At 52.8% G+C, this 19,482-nt stretch overlaps 1 long non-coding RNA gene across 2 annotated transcripts; it reads left to right on the top strand.

The window, feature by feature from the left end:
• The first annotated feature begins 8,912 nt into the window (after window positions 1–8,912).
• Window positions 8,913–16,076, top strand: LOC136383414 (uncharacterized). Of its 2 annotated transcripts, XR_010747413.1 has the most exons (4): window positions 9,035–9,117; window positions 10,156–10,269; window positions 11,012–11,184; window positions 15,682–16,076. It is a non-coding gene; the product is annotated as an uncharacterized lncRNA (long non-coding RNA). The 2 variants fall into 2 exon arrangements; XR_010747412.1 differs by lacking the exons at window positions 9,035–9,117; window positions 10,156–10,269 and adding an exon at window positions 8,913–8,992.
• The last annotated feature ends 3,406 nt before the right edge of the window (window positions 16,077–19,482 follow it).

Genomic DNA, 19,482 nt, shown 5'->3' with positions numbered 1-19,482 from the left:
ATAAATAAATAAATAAATAAATAAATAAAAATGGCTGCATCACCTGACCTGTGGTGGCTCAGTGGATAAAGCGTCGACCTGGAACACTAAGGTTGCTGGTTTGAAACCCCGGGCTTGCCTGGTCAAGGCACATATGAGAGTTGATGCTCCTGTTCCTCCCACCCTCTCGCTCACTTTCTCTCTCTCCCCCTCTCTGAAATGAATAAATAAAATAAAAATTTAAAAAAAATGCAGGAGTCTAAGTCAAAAAAAAGGATTATTCCTGATTTTAAAAAAATGGCTGTATCAAATAAATGTTTATTAACTTTTTTCAAAAAAGAAAGAAAAAGACGTGTTCTCATCTGTAACATGAAAGTCAGTAATGTTCATGGCAGCACCGTTCACAAGGGCTGAAGGATGGAAACAATCAAAATATCTACCCTGGATGATTAGATAAGCGAAAGTGGTATATCCATACAGTGGAATGCTATTTGGCCATAAAGAGGAGTGAAGAACTGACAAACATTAGAGCACGGATGCGAAGTGGAAGAAGCCAAATGCAGAAAGCCACGCGAGGCAGGGTGCATGGCTCAGTGACTAGACAGGGGTAGCCTACGCCGGTCGGCCTCAGGCTCGCGTGGTGTGTGGGTTCCTGACTTCACGCAGGGAAGTTTTGGACGCGAGCCCAGGTGATTTTGAGAGTATCTCTATTAAAGCTGGGGACAGTGAAACAAAAAGATAGGATAGAAGCAGCAACAGGAGAGACCAGGCAGGCCTGCTCTGGGTCCCCAGAAATGTTCTAGGCAGGGCTGCTGCCAGCTCACTGCAAAGTCAGAGCAAGGGGGGACCTGGGGGACTGGTTTAGGGGTGTAGCCTGGGACTAGCTACTGCTGCCCCTGGTTGCAAGTCTCCTGGGGTCCTCAGAGTTTAGGAGATGCTCGTCCATGGGGGAAGGGAAAGTCCAGGGTCTGCTCCCAGGAGGGAGACCTTGGGCTGGGAGTTTAGGGGAGGATCTCAATAGAATATTCATCAGCTTTCCCAGGTGTCCCCTTTCAGGGGCGTCATTAGTGGTAGCAGCTGGTCCTGACGTCACCCTGCCTGGTTTGGTTGCTGTTCTGGACCTGGAGCTGAAGTATAACAGAGGCCTAAATGTTATCTCTAGAAAGGAAAGGTCAGGCAAGTCTCAACTGCATGACGGGCACTATGTCAGGGGAGGAAAGGCCGCCCTGAGGGGCCCCGGTGCCGGTGCTGCCCGTTGCTAGGCACCTAGTGACCTGTAAACTGCCTGGCCAGCTGGTTCGGCTGTCTCAGTTTCCCCGTTCTACTTGCCAAGGAATCTTCCTAGCTTCCTACTATCCTGCCTCAATCCCATTTATTTGAAATGTCCAGAATAGGCAAATCTATACAGATAGAAAGTAGACATGTGATTTTTGTAGGGCTGAGGTAGAAGTGCGGGTCTGGGCAAGGGCAAGAGGAGGGTGATAATTAGAGGATACGGAGTTTCTTTTTCAGGTGATAAAAATGTTCCAGCCCTGGCCAGATAGGTCAGTCGGTTAGAGTTCCATCCTGAAGCACAGAGGTTGCCAGTTCAATCCCTGGTCGGGGTACATACAGGAACAGATAGATGTTCCTGTCCCTCTCCCTTCCTCTCTCTAGGAAATCCATTAAAAAATTTTTTTAAATGTTTTAAAATTGACAGTGGTGATGGTTGCACATATCTGTGAATATTCTAAAAATCATTCGATTGAACATTTGGAGGAATGAATTGTGTGGGTATGTGAATTATATTTTAATAAAACTGTTAAACAAACAAATAAATAAAGGAATGAAAACAATGCCATTTTTTTCCTGTCCAGGGGTTTTATTTACCTCTCTCAGTGATGGGGACAGAGTTCTGGAGCACAGAGTCTTCATGGCATCCTCCAAGTGCCTCTCAGAGCCCATGGCCTCCCACAGACCAGAGCCCCCACCCCACCCCCTTCTCCTGTCCCTGTGTGTACCTCACAGCTCCTCTGACCTTCCTGTTTCGCGTTCTCATCACCCGCTGTCTGGGAACCCCTCCCCATTCAGTGCCCAAACCACACATCACCTCCCTGTGACTAGCCTCACCCAAAACTCACTGCTTCCTGTCGGGGTTCCTGGGCGGTTTGCTCTTGGGGATTAAGATTGTTTGGTTGTCTCCTTCTCCAGCCGAGCAGAATTTCCTTGAGACTGTCCCACACCCATTCCTGGAACAAACTGGGCTCTAAATAAATGCTTGTTGAGTTCAGTTGATTTGAACAGCAGGGCCTTGAACTGAACCAATGAATCAAACCAACTGAAACGTTCAACCCCACACTCACGGATTTTTTTTACTGACTCATTACTTAAATTCATTTTTTATTACTCAAAATGTATCCAGTGAACCAGTTTAAGTTAAAAGCAAATCTATGCATTTTCTAAGTGTATTCCATATAGTTGAACCAGAATACAATGAGAACATAATGTTTTCCAAGCTGACAATTTCCCAAAGTGAAGACAGGTCCCGACTGCCTTTGTGTTGCGGGAATCCCTTTCCCCTCCGAGCCCTGCCTTCCGCCTCTCGTTCTCACCCCTTTGGGAAGCTTGTCCCGACCTCCCAGGGACCTGAAAGCTAAGGAAGGCTATTCAGTTTTACAGGTGGGAGAGGGTAAGGCCTTTGTTAAGGGCAAGGTCACACCGGCAGGACTGGGGGCTGGATCATCCCTGCAGCGAACTATTCAACCTCCAGGGTGCGAAGGAAAAACATCCCAGCAAATTCCCTGAAGGAGTCCCCGTGGCAAGGCTTACTTACGGCATTAGTGTTCTCTGGGGTATTCGAGACAGTTTTGGGGGAAGAGCTGTTTATAAAAAGAGCTCACTATTTACAGACTTTTTTTTTTTTTTTTTAATCACACCTTCTAAATTATAAACTCCTGGTAGAAAAGCATCGGCATTTGTTTGGTATCCTTTGCAGAGAGCCTCAGACGGGACCCAGCCCTGGAGATTCTGATTCAGCGGATCTAATAGGTGGGGAGGGTGCTCAGCATTTTAAACAAGTCTCTTAGCAGTTCTGCGGCTCCCTGTCGTTGAAGAATGATTACTATCAAGTAGGCAATCATGATTTGCTTATGAAAGGAAGGAAACTGGAGAAGAAGGGAGAGGGACTGATAGCTCACCAGAGTATTTCACAAGGTCATCTTTTCCTGCTCAATACAGGGGAGGTGCTGAATAACCCTTGCTTGTACACTGAGTGAATGGATGCTGGTGGCAGTCCAGGCCTGTGGGGCAGCGAGCAGCTTTTCCGGGCAGTGTAAGGGGACACGGTGGTGCCCCTCAAAGGTTGCTATGCAGTGCAGAAATGGTAGCTGTTGGTCAAATAAGTTTGTAAATATAATGTTTATGTTTGCTTGCTTATAGTTTGCATTGGGTGTGGGAGACGGGCTGTAAATTGGTGAAGTCCTTATAGCCTAAAGCTTAGTTTTAAGACTAAGCCTTTCCCACCCTTCTAATACTAAGGTCTTCTCAAAACTGAACTTTTCGCGGTCCTGGCTGGATGGCTCAGTGGTAGAGCATTAGCCCAGTGCGTGGAAGTCCCAGGTTCGATTCCCGGCCAGGGCACACAGGAGAAACGCCCATCTGCTTCTCCACCCCTCCTCCCCTCCCCCTCTCCTTCCTCTCTGTCTCTCTCTTCCCCTCCCGCAGCCAAGGCTCCATTGGAGCAAAGTTGGCCCGGCGTTGAGGATGGCTCTATGGCCTCTGCCTCAGGCGCTAGAATGGCTCTGGTTGCAACAGAGCATCGCCCCCTGGTGGGCATGCCGGGTGGATCCTGGTTGGGCACATGCAGGAGTCTGTCTGACTGCCTCCCCGTTTCCAACTTCAGAAAAATACAAAAAAACACAAAAAACAAAAAACCCCTGAACTTTTCCCCATACCCTTGACTGCTGCATGATAGGGGGTGGTGCACTCTTATGAGAAATCCCATTTATGCCTCAGATAAGTGGCTATGTATCAGAGACTTCCTTATTTGTATATTGGCTTAAAGACTTTAATTTTCTACACTATAAAATGAGGCAGACGGGGGGGGGGGGGGGGCTCTCGCTCTCGGTTCCTGCCATCAGCATTGCAGAGGCCTCCCTGATCCCTTGCCCTCCATGGGAAAAGCAGGTTGCTTTTCCCTTGCCTTTTCTTGTGGCTTGCCTGTCTTGGTGAGACACCAATAAACAGAATGGCCCACCATCCTCAGACTCCGCTGTTTCTTTACCCTCTGCCTGAATTCAGTGAGAACCTGCATGTGAATGGCCAAGATGGCGGCCCCTGGCCATACAGTAGCCACTAGCCACACGTGGCTATTTAAATGAAAACTAAAGTGTATTAAATACAAACATCCTCAGTTGCACGAGCCCCATTTGGGCAGCTCAGTAGTTCAAGGGGCTTGCGAGCTAATAGGCACTGGCCAGGGCTGCCCACTTATGCAGCCCGGGGGTTGGGGACCACTGCTTTGGGGGATTGAAGAGCTTTCTAGGATCACAGCTTTGGACAGTAAATTCTCCATTCCCAGCTCAGTGGGAGGGGAACCTGATGCTCCAATAAATGAGTGTTTACCCCTTTAAAAGTTAGAACGATGTTCATCATTAAGAGCCATGTTCAATTTTTAATATAAATCTTTCTTACATACAGCCCCCGAGCAGAATTGAACACTTTCTTGGTGACCTGTGGGTCCCCTTTGTGAATTCTGTTATTTCCTTGGGCCATGACCTCAGAGTGTGATGAAGGTGAACCCCTCTTCCTATTGCAAACAGACAGGAAAGTTTGGATCAGTTTAACAGTACGCCCCTCCCCCCAGTCCTCACCTTGTGCTCATCTATGAGTTTCGAGTTTCGGTATCAGCTCAGGGAGGCAGGTACAATTGTACGTACATAAGGTAGGAGTTCAAAGGTTGTTGTTGTTTTTTCTTTTTTTTTTTCCCTGTATTTTTCTGAAGCTAGAAACGGGTAGAGACAGTCAGACAGACTCCCGCATGCGCCGGACCGGGATCCACCCGGCACGCCCACCAGGGGCAATGCTCTGCCCCTCCGGGGCGTCGCTCTGCCTCGACCAGAGCCACTCTAGCGCCTGGGGCAGAGGCCAAGGAGCCATCCCCAGAGCCCGGGCCATCTTTGCTCCAATGGAGCCTTGGCTGCAGGAGGGGAAGAGAGAGACAGAGAGGAAGGAGAGGGGGAGGGGTGGAGAAGCAGATGGGCGCTTCTCCTGTGTGCCCTGGCCGGGAATCGAACCCGGGACTTCTGCACGCCAGGCCGACGCTCTACCACTGAGCCAACCGGCCAGGGCCGAGTTCAAAGGTTTTGATTAAAGTTGTACCAATAAGTAGAGCTTGTGTTCTGGAGCAGGAGCTTCGACATCTCTTCTGATGACTGCTCAGAAGCCTTTCTTATTGAAACCCTGTTCCTTTAGGGGTAGGGGTATTTTAGATCCTTGTAGTTTTGACTAGTTGACATGTCACCACTTGGTCATTGATACAGTCACCAAAAAGATTAACTAGCTCTTGCCCCCAAAGCTATTTTAAAAATTTTTTTTTTACTTATTCATGTTTTAGAGAGAGAAGGGGGAAGGAGCAGGAAGCATCAACTCCCATATGTGCCTTAACCAGGCAAGCCCGGGGTTTTGAACCGGTGACCTCAGCATTCCAGGTAGACACTTTATCCACTGCGCCACCACAGGCCAGGCCCCCAAAGCTATTTTAAACTACACACAAGTCCCTTGGGTTTGAAAGTGGTGACCAGACCTAGGACTGTCTTCGGCACTGTGGACTCCTTTCTTCTTCCCCAAAACCATGAGCTTCAAGATTCTCTTTCTATACAATGAGCCATCAAATCCTGATTTTGAGGCTGCTGGGGAGAGCTTTGGGGAGCAGTTGGCTCTACCAGAAAGGGGAACAATGCCTGACTGGTGGTAGCACAGTGAACAGAGTGTCAACCTGGGACGCTGAGGTCCCAGGTTTGAAACTCCGAGATCGCCAGCTTGAGCGCAGGGTCACCAGCTTGAGCACAGAATCATTGACAGGATCTCACGGTGGCTGGCTTGAGCCCAAGGTCGCTGGCTTGAGCAAGGGGTCACTGGCTCAGCTGGAGCCCCCCAGTGAAGGCACATATGCGAAGGAATCAATGAACAACTAAAGTGCCACAACTATGAGTTGATGCTTCTCATCTCTCTCTCCCTTCTACTCAGTCTCTCTCTCTCTCTCTCTCTCTCTCTCTCTCTCTCATACATGCTAAAAAAAAAGGGGGGGGGGGCAGCTAACCCCGACCCCTGAGGGTCAGGCCAGGACATTCCCATCCTCCGGTTCTGAGGATGTCAGTCAAAGGCATACAGTCTCAGAATCAGCCCTCCCAAGAGTATTTGCATTTTCAAATAAGAACTTGAGGAGAACAGTGTTTAACTTAACAGAGTCACTCTGAGGGTAGAATGTCATGTCTGGGGGATGTATTTATAGGTCGAGGCCATGGCCCTCCAGCAGCCGTGCCCGGCCCTCGGGGGTGGCAGGGGCAGAAAGGAGGTGGACATGGCTCCCCAGCTCAGGCTGCCCCAGACGGAACCCAAGCCCGGAGCCCTCCTCCTGCCCTCTGCTTTGTTCTTCCCTTGGAAGTCAAGAACCATCCTTGTTTCTTCCTGGACGTGGTATGGGAGGGGGAACAGCATGAATTCCCCTCCACCTCCACCCTCTGGAGCCTACCCAGCACCCAGTGTGAGGAGCGTAGACCATGTAGGAAGTGGACAGAGGTCACGTGACCTCTGTCACGTGCAGCCTGCCCTTGGGGTTATCAGGACTGTTCACACCCCAAGATGGTTGTCCCAATGCTTTGACCAGTAACCCTGAAAGAAGTTGGGGCTCTTCGGTCCCCAGGCCCGGTGGGGTGTAGCGGTGCCCTTCCTCCATCACTGTTTCTGTCTGGACCATCCACCCACCCGTCCTTTCCTCCGGGTTCCTGGAGAACCCTCCCGCCCCGTAGCATCAAACCGTAAGCCTCCCGTTTGTACAACTCTGCTCCATCCTGAGCAGCGAGACTCACATCATATCTTCATTGTCTGTGGCCCTGAGTATTTTTCTGTCTTGATTTCCCAGAACTGTCCTTAATTCTCCCAGTCGTCACCTAGCAGGGCCCGCAGAATGGAGATGTCCCGTCAGCCCCCAGAGCAGAGCCCCGTTGGGGAGGAGGCCTGGGCCCCACAGGGCCCAGAAGGCCCAGAAGGCTGACAGAGGCCTGAGAACTGGGCTTTCCCCCCGCGGTGCCGAGAATGTGCATCAGGAGAGACAGGAGGCGGAAGTGAGAGAGCTCAGGGCAGGCCCTCACCCCAAATATTAGTTCACACAAACAAGCCCGTCTAACGGCTTCTGGCTCTGACTGAAAAGAAACTGGCCTTTTTGCAGTTCTTTTTTTCTTCCCTCAACCAAATATGCTCTCTTCTGTCTTTTCCCTCCACACCGGAAACTCTACTTATGATTTTTAAATGGTCCTAACTGAGGAGAGGAAGCTGATTGGCTGGAGGGAGAATGCCACAGTCCCTATCCCACTGGGCCGAGCGTCAATAGAACGGCCCTTCAGGCTCCAGGCGGCAGGAGACCGGACAAGCCACGAAGTATTTATTTTCTGTGGCTTTGCTCGGGTCTCTGCAGACAGAGTTTTTATTGAATCTGGCCCCAAAATTGCTGGGATTAGGCCTTGCTTGGCTACTCAGAGAGAAATAAGTGTTTTCAGAAAAAAAAGTTGCCCTCCCTTGCCCTCCCCTGCCCCCCCCCCCTTTCCACTCTCCCACGTGGTTTTTTTGTTTTAAAGTTTTCCAAAATTTGCTTGTACTGAGGAAGAGAGTCATGTTTTTCTGAAAAGCTCAGCGTGGCTTCTCCAAACCTGGGGTTGGCAGTGGTCTTAGGAGCTCCTGCCATTCCCCAGCTCCAGGAGGGGAGGCCCCAGGAAGTTGTGCCCAGCAGCAGGACCCTGGAAGGTGGGCAACAGGGTCACTCCCAGGCCTCCCCCACAGCCCAGAGCTCAGAGCAGGCCCCAGGCCCAGGGGGACCTCAGTCCTAGAGAATGTAGCCTCCAGAGGTGACAGCGAAGGGGGCTGCTTAGGGCCCTGGGGGTTGCAGGCCTCCCCAAGGTCACAGGCCCAGGCCTAGAAGGGCCAAGATCAGAGTCAAGCAGAGCCAAGCTCCCAGCTGGTGGTCTGGGTGTTCCCGGTGGACCCTGGGGAGTGGGCTACCAAGTGCTCCCTGGCTGTGCCCTGAGGCCCTAGTGCGCCCCGGTCTCAGCGTCCTGAGGAGGCCTCTGATGGCCCTGCTGGGGCCACTCAGGGACTAAGATGGGATGGGTATCATCTAGGAACGACGGCCACCTTGCTGGCAGTGGGGGATGCCAGGCCCAGGTGGAGGCACTAAGGTGCTGGGCAGGGAGCGCTCGTTCCCTGCTATACCCCCAGCCATTTGCTTCCACCAACTTGTCAGTGATGGCTGCTCTTAAGGTCCCATCTAGCAACCAGGTGGGCTAATTTGTCTGATTCATTCATCACTTTTTAAAAAAATTTTATTTATTGATTTCAAAAAGAGAGACACACAGACAGACAGAGACTGAAACACCGATCTGTTCCTGCATGTGCCCCAACCAAGGATCGAACCCGCAATTGCTGCATAACGAGATGACGCTACAATCAACCAAGTTACCAGGCCAGGGCTCATCCATCATTTATTCACTCAACAAACAACTGCAAACAAATAAAAGAGCTCTGAGAAGATAGTGCTTTGGGTGCTCAGAGGGGCGTGTCCTGCCTGCCACTCCCCTGGGGTGCTTGCAAACTGAGGACAGAAGGAAAGGGTTAGATCACCACCCAAAGAATGCCTCTGCCCTGCTTTGGCCAGAAGACTCAGACTGCGGAGCTCAGGGAGCCTGAGAGGTGCAGCTGGAACTGGTGAGCTCTCAGTGTGCGGGGCAGGACATCTCTGCGGGTGGAAGAGGTGCGCAGTCAGGTGAGCACTGCGTCTGGAGAGGGGAGTCTTGCCTGGCACGTTGGGGGGACCAACAAGCAAGAGGGAGACCTTATTGGACACATGCCAAAAAAGATCTGTGACATGGACAGAACCCAGCTGTGTTGGTGGGTCTGGCAGTTTGTGCTTCTGGCTTCTTGCTCCAAACTGGAAGAACTGTCTGTGTTGTGGGAGGAGGGGCTGACTTATCACTGGGGTTCATTGAAGGGCTATTAATAATGAGCACGCCTGGCTCCAGGGTGGGGAAGATCGCTGGGGCCGGCCAGCCCAGTCCCTGGAGCCCCTTCCTCCTGTCCTGCCAAATTCCTTGGAGCCCAGTGGATAAGATTAGCAGTTTCTACTTCCCAAAGGCTTTGGCCTCAAATTCTTACCCAGCTCCAGCCTCGGTAATTCGGGAGCAGGGCGGAGCCAGCCTGGGAGAGCAGGAGCTCAAAGACCTCCCGTGAGGGGCCAGGTCAGAGTGGGGAGAAGCTCCCATTCTGAGGGGACCTGGGTCCTGAATCCTTGGTCCCCTCTGCAGAGCCTCTGCCCCTCCCTGCTTCCAGGCCCCTGTGACTCTCCATCGTCATAATCCTACGGACAATTCTAAGGGTGGACACCTGGGTGCTTTCCCGGCAGTGGGCACCAGGGAGAAAGGGGCAGGGAAGCAGGTCTGGACACAGCCCAGAGGCCCCTACCTGTCCTGGTCCATGTCCCTGTTCCCTCTACTCCACATCCTGACAGCTGGCCTGGTTTTGGCATGGCAGGGCCTGACCTCAGGACTGGGCACATCCCTGCCCATCCGTACCTGTGGCTGGTGCCCCTGGTAACCCCTCACATGTCCTCTGCCTGCCTCGCTACTCACCTGGCCCCTACCTGACTCCCAGCAAGTTCAGTCTGAGTAGGGACACCACTGGATCAGTGGGCTCAGGGAGGGCTGTACTGTAGAGCGCCCTTGGCTGCCACACATGGCCTGCCTTGAGGTGTTTGGTGGTGTTTCTGTGTGCAAGAGGGGTCTCTCTCCCCCAGCCGTTGGATCCTGGGCCCCCCCCACACACACACATATCCCTCTCCTCAATGAGCCTAGAAGAAGGTGCAGGGCACAGAATCAATTCTGCTTATGCGTTTGACCGCAGCGACTCACGTGGTGCATTTAACCCTCCCAGGAGCAGGTGTCCGGAGCCCTGGGCTGCAGAGCTGACTCTGCTGTGTGCCGTGTGAGCCTGGGAATGTCACCTGACCACCGGTCGTCCTCGTTTCCTGCTCCAGGAAGGGATTAGGTTAGCCTGCGTCTGCAGGACCTGCTAGGCAAGAGGCCACGGAGAAGTCACAGATCACAGGGGGGTCAAATCATTCTGGAGTTCCTCTTGGGGAGGGGTGCTGGGGCCACCCTACCCTGAGGCTGGGTGGGACCCTGGTCTTGCCCAGAGTCTCCTGATTCCCAGCGGGTAGAAGTCTCTCCTGACTTCCCAGCTCCTCTCCCCCAGGAAGAAGGCCACCCTGACGACTCTGGTCCTCCCCCACTGTCCCCTGAGCCCAACCTGCCATGCCTGCTGCCTCCTAAACTTGTGCTGGCCCCACGAGGCTGCGCCCACTATGCTCTGATTTAATCCAAGGACGGTCCTCCACCTTCCCAACGCTGGACAGGGGCTTCCGGGTTGATTTGTGGGCCAGCCACGGGCCGTTGGTGGTGACCTTGGGCACCGGAGACCAAGGAGGGTGGTTTTCGGGGAGATCAGGGGTTGCCTGGAGGCTTCCCCAAGGGCAAGAGGGAGGGAGGGGCACGGGTGGATTTTGCTGAGTCCAGACTTGGGGCTAGGAGTGGGCCAGGCGCCCTTCCTGGAGTGGACAACACCCGGGAGTTCGTGCAGTGCGGCCACTCCTCCGAGTCCAGCCTCTTCCCAGGGTTCTGTTGTTCTACGGACCTAAAACGTGCGTAGAACCCCACACCCCGCTCTGGCGGGCTGAGCATGGGCTTTGACGCTGGTGCCCTGGACCACTGAGGAGACTCTAACTTCACAGGTTGGGCACCTCTGCCGTGAAGCCGGAGCTTTTCCAGGTGAAGCACACCTTCTCCAGCATGCCACCCTGCCCTCAGCTCCTGCCAGAGGGTGCATGCTCACTCGACATGCTGCTACCACACCTGGTCTCTCCTGCAAACGAGGGGCAGCCACCTCACCTGGCCACCCAGCCAGGTAAGTGAAGTGGCACCTTCTGCTCAGGTGGGAGTAAAGGCTGCTCACCCCCCCCCCCCAAAGCCTCCGTTCAAGTCAGACATGCGGGGAGAGTGGTGTCACAGGTCTGTCCCCGTTTGCTCCCCCATCCAGCCCTTGCTGGAAAACCCCCCCCACCTGCCGCTATCCAGACAGTCGCCTGCTTGGCAAGAAAAAGTGTGGGTGGTGATGGGTGGCAGCACTGGGCAAGACCAGTTCTACAGGCCAGGCCAGTCTGGGGTGTCCACATCTCCGCTGACCCTGCCTGGCCATGACCTCCAGCCTCGCCTTGTTATCACTCAGTGGCCACTTCTCAGGCCATCCCACTGGGGACTTCCTGGAGATGTTGATACCACGGACCATCCCCTCCTCAAGCTCCTGCTTTGGCTTCTGAAATGTCCAATTCCATGATGTTTTGATGAACACCTCCGTCTCTCCTGCCCCTTGTCCTGAATGCAGAGTCCCCCTGGGGTCTGTCCTCATTCCAACTCTCCCAGGATCGACTTATTCCAAACCTCCACAGGTTCTCTGTACCCCAATTCTTCCTCCCACCCGGACCTCCCTTCTGCGTTGCAGACCTCTGCCTCTAGCTGCTCACGGAGCCTGTCCCGGGTGTCCCACAGACACATCCACCTCGTTCACACCCCAGCCGTTCCTCCCTGGCTTTCCCTCTGAGGAAGCATGGCCTCAGCCCTCGTGGGAGAGCTCAGTTAGTTAGAGCGTCGTCCCGAAGCACAGAGGTTGCTGGTTCGATCCCCAGTCAGGGCACACACAGGACAGATTGATGTTCCTTTCTCTCTCTCTCCTTCCCCTTCCTCTCTCACTAAAATCAATAAATAAAAAAAAAGGAAAGCATGGCTTCATCCAGCAAATTGCTTCCACTTTAACCTGGACTCCTTCCCGCCCAACCCCCCAACTAAGCTCCCTGCCTGATTTCACCCCCTGAGCCTCCAGTCCATCTTCCTTCCAGTTCCCTCAGCAGCCTGGTCCAGGCCACCCCAGACCCTATAGCAGGGGTCCCCAAACTACGGCCTGCGGGCCGCATGCCATTTATCCGGCCCCCACCGGCCCCCCTGAGGCCATTTATCCGGCCCCCACCGCACTTCCAGAAGAGGCACCTCTTTCATTGGTGGTCAGTGAGAGGAGCATAGTTCCCATTGAAATACTGGTCAGTTTGTTGATTTAAATTTACTTGTTCTTTATTTTAAATATTGTATTTGTTCCCATTTTGTTTTTTTACTTTAAAATAAGATATGTGCAGTGTGCATAGGGATTTGTTCATAGTTTTTTTTATAGTCCGGCCCTCCAACGGTCTGAGGGACAGTGAACTGACCCCCTGTGTAAAAAGTTTGGGGACCCCTGCCCTATAGTAATCTCCTAACTGGATTTCTTGCTCCCTCTGTTGTCTCCCTTCAAACCTTCCTCCACATATAATTATTGAGAGGTTAGTTTGAAACCTGGGAGCCTGGATATGCCACGTTCTCTGCCTGCCCCCCACCCCAGGCTCCTCACTGCCCACTGCCCTTAGGACCAAGTTCTCGTTAAGGAAAGAGTTTGGCTCCTTCCTTCATCCCAGCCTGCTCTCGTCTCTTCCTTCTGACACTCCCCCCACCTCTCCCCCCACATTCTGGCCACGTCTCTGGCTCCTTAAGAGTTCTCCAGTGTGCTGGGCTAGGTCCTGCTGAGACATCACACCTGCTCTGGAATGCTCCCCCCCCCCCCATCCAGCAACCTCCTAGTCATTCCTCAAAACCTTATTCGAGTGTCATTTCCCCTTAGAAGCCGTCCAGGATCTCCAGGTCTGTTTGCAGGAGGGACTCAGACTGTGCCCTGGTGTTTCAATGTGGAGCATGCCCTTGGCTCTCACTTCCAGGGTGGTGACTCTTCCTGTGATGACCCACGGGGAATTCGGGGCCCTGAGAGGGGCCCACGGTGTGTTCCCATGAAGGGTGTGAGGTCACATGTCCCTTGTGGTGGGTAACCTGCCCTGGGTGGGGACTGGTCAGGCTTTGGGGGCTGCAGCTGGTAGAGCCTGCAGTGTGAGCGTGGCCCACGTGTCTCAGGTGAGAGCCCTGGGAGGAGGCTTCTCCGGGAAGAAGAGAACACCACGAGGGAGCTTTCTCAGCTGGGGTTCGTGTTCCTACCACCCCGGGTTCGGGTGACGGGGTGTGTTCTCTTGTCAAAACTCAGCAAACGTACACTTAACATTTGTGTACTTCATTGTATATGTATTATATCAAAACAAGACATACTTTAAACAAATATTGAGCTCTAGTGAACAATGTACACCCTGGAATATTTAGGAGGAAGTGAGCTGATGTCCGCAATTTACTTTGAAATGTGTCTCAGGTGAATGGAGAGAGGATGAGAGACGGATGATAAAGTCAGTATAGTAATCTATTAATGGAGAGTCTAGCTCAGTGGTCCCCAACCTTTTTTGGACCATGGACCGGTTTAATGTCAGAAAATATTTTCACGGACCGGCCTTTAGGGTGGGACGGATAAATATATCACGTGACCGAGACAAGCGTCAAGAGTGAGTCTTAGATGGATGTAACAGAGGGAATCTGGTCATTTTTTAAAAGTAAAATATCGTTCAGACTTAAATATAAATAAAACGGAAATAATGTAAGTTATTTATTCTTTCTCTGCGGACTGGTACCAAATGGCCCAGGGACTGGTACCAGTCCGCGGCCCGGGGGTTGAGGACCACTGGTCTAGATGGTGGGGAAACGGGTGCACCCTGTGAAATGCTTTTAGCTTTGCTATATGTTTGAAATTCTACCAATAATTTTATATTAAAATGCCGGGCCGAGAAGGCAGAGGTGCGTGGCCAGAGATGGCACGGACGGGCAGAACAGCTCCCCTGCTCCCGGAAGGCAGCTGGACATCAGGACAGGTCATCCTGGCTCCTCTGCACGGCCTGGAGGCCGCGAGGTTCAGAGTTTGCACTTACACCAACAGCGTAAGTTAGGTCTGTCTGTTCAGAGTGTAGGCCCTGCCATTTTTAACGAATCCCTTGGTGTCCTCACAGACTCCTGGAATTAAAGACTGGGGGACTCTAGCTGACATTGTTGTCCCCCCCCAGTTCCCTGCAGAGATTTCTTTTAATGTGACTCTTCTGCTCCAGGGGTAGGTGACAGTTACCCAGCGGCCTCTGTGTCCTCTGTCCCAGGCACCTCAGCTCCCTGGGGCAGGGACCACAGCAGGCTTGTCTGTGCCTCCCAGCACTGGGCCGGCAGGTGGTGGGGGCTCAGAGCCATCTGCTGAGTGAAGGAACACGCATGGCTATTTCATGGTACCCAACAGATCCCACGGCCTGGGATTCTGACAGCGCATGGAGACAAAGGAGACCCTGGTCCCCAACAGCTGCCGGCAGAGACGCCCTAAAATGCCTTCCTGAGTGGGTGAGAGGGCGTGGTTAGTGCCCAGGGTCCCTCTGTCTGGGTGGAGCTTGCCCCTGCCTCTCTGCCATGTTTCCCACCGCTCCCAACCAGCTCCTTCTGCCCCAGCCATGCGACCCTGAGGAGTTTATCCTTTTCTTTTTTATTGAACTTACTGGGGTGACACTGGTTAACAAATTATACAGGTTTCAGGTGCACAATTCTATATACCGCATTGTGTGTTCACCACCCCAAGACAGGTCCCCGTCCACCACCATTGATGCCCCCTGTACCCTTGTCCACGACGCAGCCTCTGGTCTTGCCCTCTCTGTCCACCTGACACTGTCTACCTCTGCACGCTTCCTCACCTAATGTCCTCGTCTGGAATGTCTTATCCCCTCCCCTGCCTATCTGATCTGCATCAGCCCCCAGGGCCCTCCCCAGGCCAGGGCAGCGCTGTTTCCTTGACTCTCCATTGGTTACCTAGCACCCAACAGTATTATTAGTTAATTATTCAGCGTTACAAATGACTTCTTTGTGTGTCTGCAGCTGAGCTCCCAAGGTCTACCTGTTATCCATTCCCCACCCTCTCCCAGGGCTTAGCAGTAGCCGAGAAGGACAGACAGACACTCCAACAAGCGAAACTTCAGGGCCAAGATTGTGGTCCCAGGTCCAGAATAGCAGCGATTTTTATGAATGAAGCCTCTGAAATTGAAAGCTGCCACGTGAAGATGGAAGAAATGCCACACATTGCTCAGTGTCGCCCCCCCCCACTAGAGACGTGGGGGCAAGCCTCTGGACTCTGGTTTCTCCAGAACCTCATCTTAATCGTCTCCCGGACGTGGAAGGGGTCTCACATGTGCGCCCCCCCTCCCGAGCCGCCTTCTGTAAAGTGATCTTTCTATATTTACTTAAACTTCTATTTAAAGAGGAATTCCTCATAATTACTCAGCTGCAGAGAGCTGACACTGTTTGGCTCTGTTTATTTAGTTTCTCCTAGTGATTGGCAAAATGTCCTCAGTGGCTTTAAAGAGCAGATATAGACGAATGACCTGTTGGTCATAAAATAAAGTATGATGTTCTTTTCTGTCCTCAGGGGAGACGGCTGTGGAGGGGACGTGCCTCACCACCCAGCCTGGAAACAGGTTCCGTCCAGCCACTGCTGAGGTTGGATTCATGGAGTAGTTTTATAATTTTTGAAAGGCCTCCGTGTCATCTGATGTGAAGACGTATGTGGATATAGTATGTGTGCTGCACACGCACTGGGAAGCCCTCCTCACGGACACGCACGGGCGTTCACACCCACACACAACCTCACCAACGGCAAAGGGCAGACACACCAACAAAGGGATCAAGCAGGGACTAATACATCTATTTTTTTCTTCAAAAAATTTTAATTAATATTTGGCTTTCAGTCCAATAGTGAAACTAAAATAGTAAGTTATTTATGTAGAAATATTCCCAAGGCGCTCTCCTCTCTTCTCCCCACTGCTGCCCCCCCCCCCCACCATGACCTTACAGAACACGAAGGGAAGGTCCTGCTGTGATAAACGCAGAGAGAGGCTGTGATGAATAGTGTTTGTGAAACTTTGGCCGGTGGCTGGACCCACAGATGGTTGGCAATTGGGGGGATTTGGGGAGGAATGGTATGCTGTGTGCTCTCCAGTGAACCCTAAAGAGTCGGAAAGCATGCAGGCAGTGGGGACAAGTGTCATGTCTCCCTAACCGTGACTGACCTACCTGACTCACCAAAGCCCCCCACTTCTGTGAGCCCTTCTCAGCATGGCCTCACCCCAGGCCCTCCAAGACCTGCCTTCTCAGGGTGGGGGGACATCTTACCTCCACACCCCATTCCCTAACCCTTCCCAAGCTCCACCCCCCCGGCTTCGAGCCAACTCCTCTGTCCTGGGCCACCCCGCCAAGTCCCCAGTGTCTCTCCTCTACGCGCTGCTCGGGCAGCTCTGTGCACTGACTGCATTTGCCCGCAGCAGTCAGACTGCCCCTTGGACGGGGATGGGGCCTATGCCTCCAGCCCTGTAGTGTCCCCATATCACCTGGCGCACAGGGTGGGGACCAGCCTGGAGTAGGGGGGGACAGCACATGCTTGTTGCCTCCACATGTACAGACCGCTCAGGAGCCCAAGAGACAGAGACAGTCGGAGGGGGATTTAACGGCAGGCACACCGGGCGCGTGCCCTGGGCTCCGACTTCTGAAGGGCCCTGCAAAACCCCAACTTGACACATTTTTCTAATGACACCAAGTTTGGTTTCATATGTGCAATTTTAACATTGATAGTACATAATATTTTTTATTTATTTAAAAATATGGTTAACATGTTTGGTGTGTTTTTTTTTGTATTTTTCTGAAGCTGGAAATGGGGAGGCAGTCAGACAGACTCCCGCATGCGCCTGACTGGGATCCACCAGGCACGCCCACCAGGGGGCGATGCTCTGCCCATCTGGGGTGTTGCTCTGTTGCAACCAGAGCCATTCTAGCGCCTGAGGCAGAGGCCATGGAGCCATCCTCAGTGCCCGGGCCAACTTTGCTCCAATGGAGCCTTGGCTGCGGGAGGGGAAGAGAGAGACAGAGACAAAGGAGAGGGCGAGGGGTGGAGAAGCAGATGGACGCTTCTCCTGTGTGCTCTGGCTGGGAATCAAACCCAGGACTCCTGCACACCAGGCTGACGCTCTACCACTGAGCCAACTGGCCAGGGCCGGTTAACATGTATTTTTATTTTCCCTGTCTCTCTCTTTTTTTTAAGGGGCCCAATATTTTCTTCTGCGCCCTGGGCCTCAACTGACCTTGATCTGCCCCTGGAGACAGTGGGAGAAGCATTCAGACCCTGCTGGCCTAGCCTCCCTGTCTGAATCCACCTCCCCCTTGCCTCCACACCAGAAGCTGGCTAGACAGAGCACGGGGCAAACAGCAGTGCCAGCCCAGAGCTTAAAGGTGGATCGGCTGCAAGTTAATGACACGTTTGCCATCGGTTCCTCTGTCCCAAAAATTGACGGGCATCCTCTGAGTCCCAGGCTAGACTCCAGTTTGCCATGATCCATCCTTCATTTCCTTCTCTTCAGTGGCCCTGCTTCCCAGAAAATCAAGAAGACCATTTTTATAAAAGAGGGAGGAGAGCCTGACCAGGCGGTGGCGCAGTGGATAGAGCGTTGGACTGGGATTGTGGAGGACCCAGGTTCGAGACCCCGAGGTTACCAGCTTGAGCGCAGGCTCATCTGGTTTGAGCAAAGGTCACCAGCTTGAACCCAAGGTCGCTGGCTCGAGCAAGGGGTTACTCGGTCTGCTGTAGCCCCCCAGTCAAGGCACATATGAGAAATCAATCAATGAACAACTAAGGAACTGCAACGAAGAATTGATGTTTCTCATCTCTCTCTCTCCCTTCCTGTCTGTCCCTATCTGTCACTCTTCCTGTCTCTCTCACAAGAAAAAAAAAAAGAGGGAGGACAGATGAAGACAGGATAAGATTAGAGGACCTTCGCTATTCCTAAAGCTAGCTGTCCTCAGTTACAGACAGCAGGACTCAAAACGCATGTCATGCAGCCCATAGGGACATCGTGCCCAGCCCACTAACCGTCCCCACCAGGGAAACCTTGGCCTTTGCCCCTCCGTGGTGTGTGTAGCCCCTGTGTCACCACTTTCCTTAAAAACCTGCTAGAGTGCAGGTCCTAGTAGAGATCCACTAAACCATTTCCAGCTGGTACACTTTCCACAAACATTTAGTTGCCATTCAACAAATGTTTACTGAGCATCTACTCTCTATTTCCTGATTTCTACTTAAGTGACAGGAAACAAAGCAGGTGAATCCCTGGTCGTCGTTGTTTTAAATAAGAGAAAGTTTGCATTTATTTAGAAAGTTACAGAGGGAGCAGAAGTGACTCAATGGGCTGCATAGGGTCAGGAATCGGGAAAGAAGTTACAGAAGCAAAAGAAGGACCCTTGGAACTCAGAAGAGAGAGAGGGGGAAAGGTGAACACCTGGGGGGGGGGGGGGAAGGCGGGGGCGTGCTCCCTGGAGCCGGGCTCTGGTGGAGTTTTCAGTCTAGCATAGGATCTGCAATTCTAGGTGCACTAGAACCACCTGGGAAGCTTGTTTAAACACAGATTGCTGCTTGACCTGTGGAGGCTCAGTGGATAAAGCGTCAACCTGGAACGCTGAGGTCACCGGTTTGAAACCCTGGGCTTTCCTGGCCAAGGTATATATGGGAGTTGATGCTTCCTGCTCCTCCCCCCTTCTCTCTCTCTCTCTCTGTCTCTCTCTCCTCTCTAAAATGAATAAATAAAATCTTTTAAAAAACCCAAAAAAACAAACACAACACAGATTGCTGGGCCCCAGCCCCAGAGTTTCAGATTTAGTCTGTGTCTGGTGGGGGGGGGGGGGTCTGTGAGTTTGCTTGTCTAGAAAGTTCCTAGGTGCTGCTGGTCTGGGGACCACACTCTGGAAAACACAGATCTGGCAAATGCCCAGGGGAACAGTGCCCAGGGCCGCGATTTTCAAGGAGAAAAGCCTGGCGGTCCTGAAAAACCAAAGGAGCCCAGGAAGCCGGCAGCACGTGGTCCTGAGACGTCCCTGGAGAAGCCACTGGCCTGGCTGACTTCTGAGGTCTCCAGGCTCCTTCGCAGGAGGTTGATGAATCGGCACGAGGGAGGAGATGCCATTTCAGGAAGCTGGTGTGTAGGCAAGGGCCAGGGGGCTTGGGCAGAGATTCTAGGAACCACTGGCGTTGGGTCAGTACTAGAGAAGAGGAGGCTCTGAGCCTCTCTCTGCCTCCCAGGGGTCCTGGCTCCAGCCCCCTCTTTTGGGGCACTCCCCCAGCCCCTCGTCACCACAGCCTGGCCGGGCCGGCGGGACCTGGGAGCCTCCCCTGCCCACGACACCTACAGTT

Source organism: Saccopteryx leptura, chromosome 11 (assembly GCF_036850995.1).
Source record: "Saccopteryx leptura isolate mSacLep1 chromosome 11, mSacLep1_pri_phased_curated, whole genome shotgun sequence".
In the NCBI taxonomy this organism is placed as follows: Eukaryota; Metazoa; Chordata; class Mammalia; order Chiroptera; family Emballonuridae; genus Saccopteryx; species Saccopteryx leptura.
This window is presented reverse-complemented; position numbering and strand designations above follow the sequence as displayed.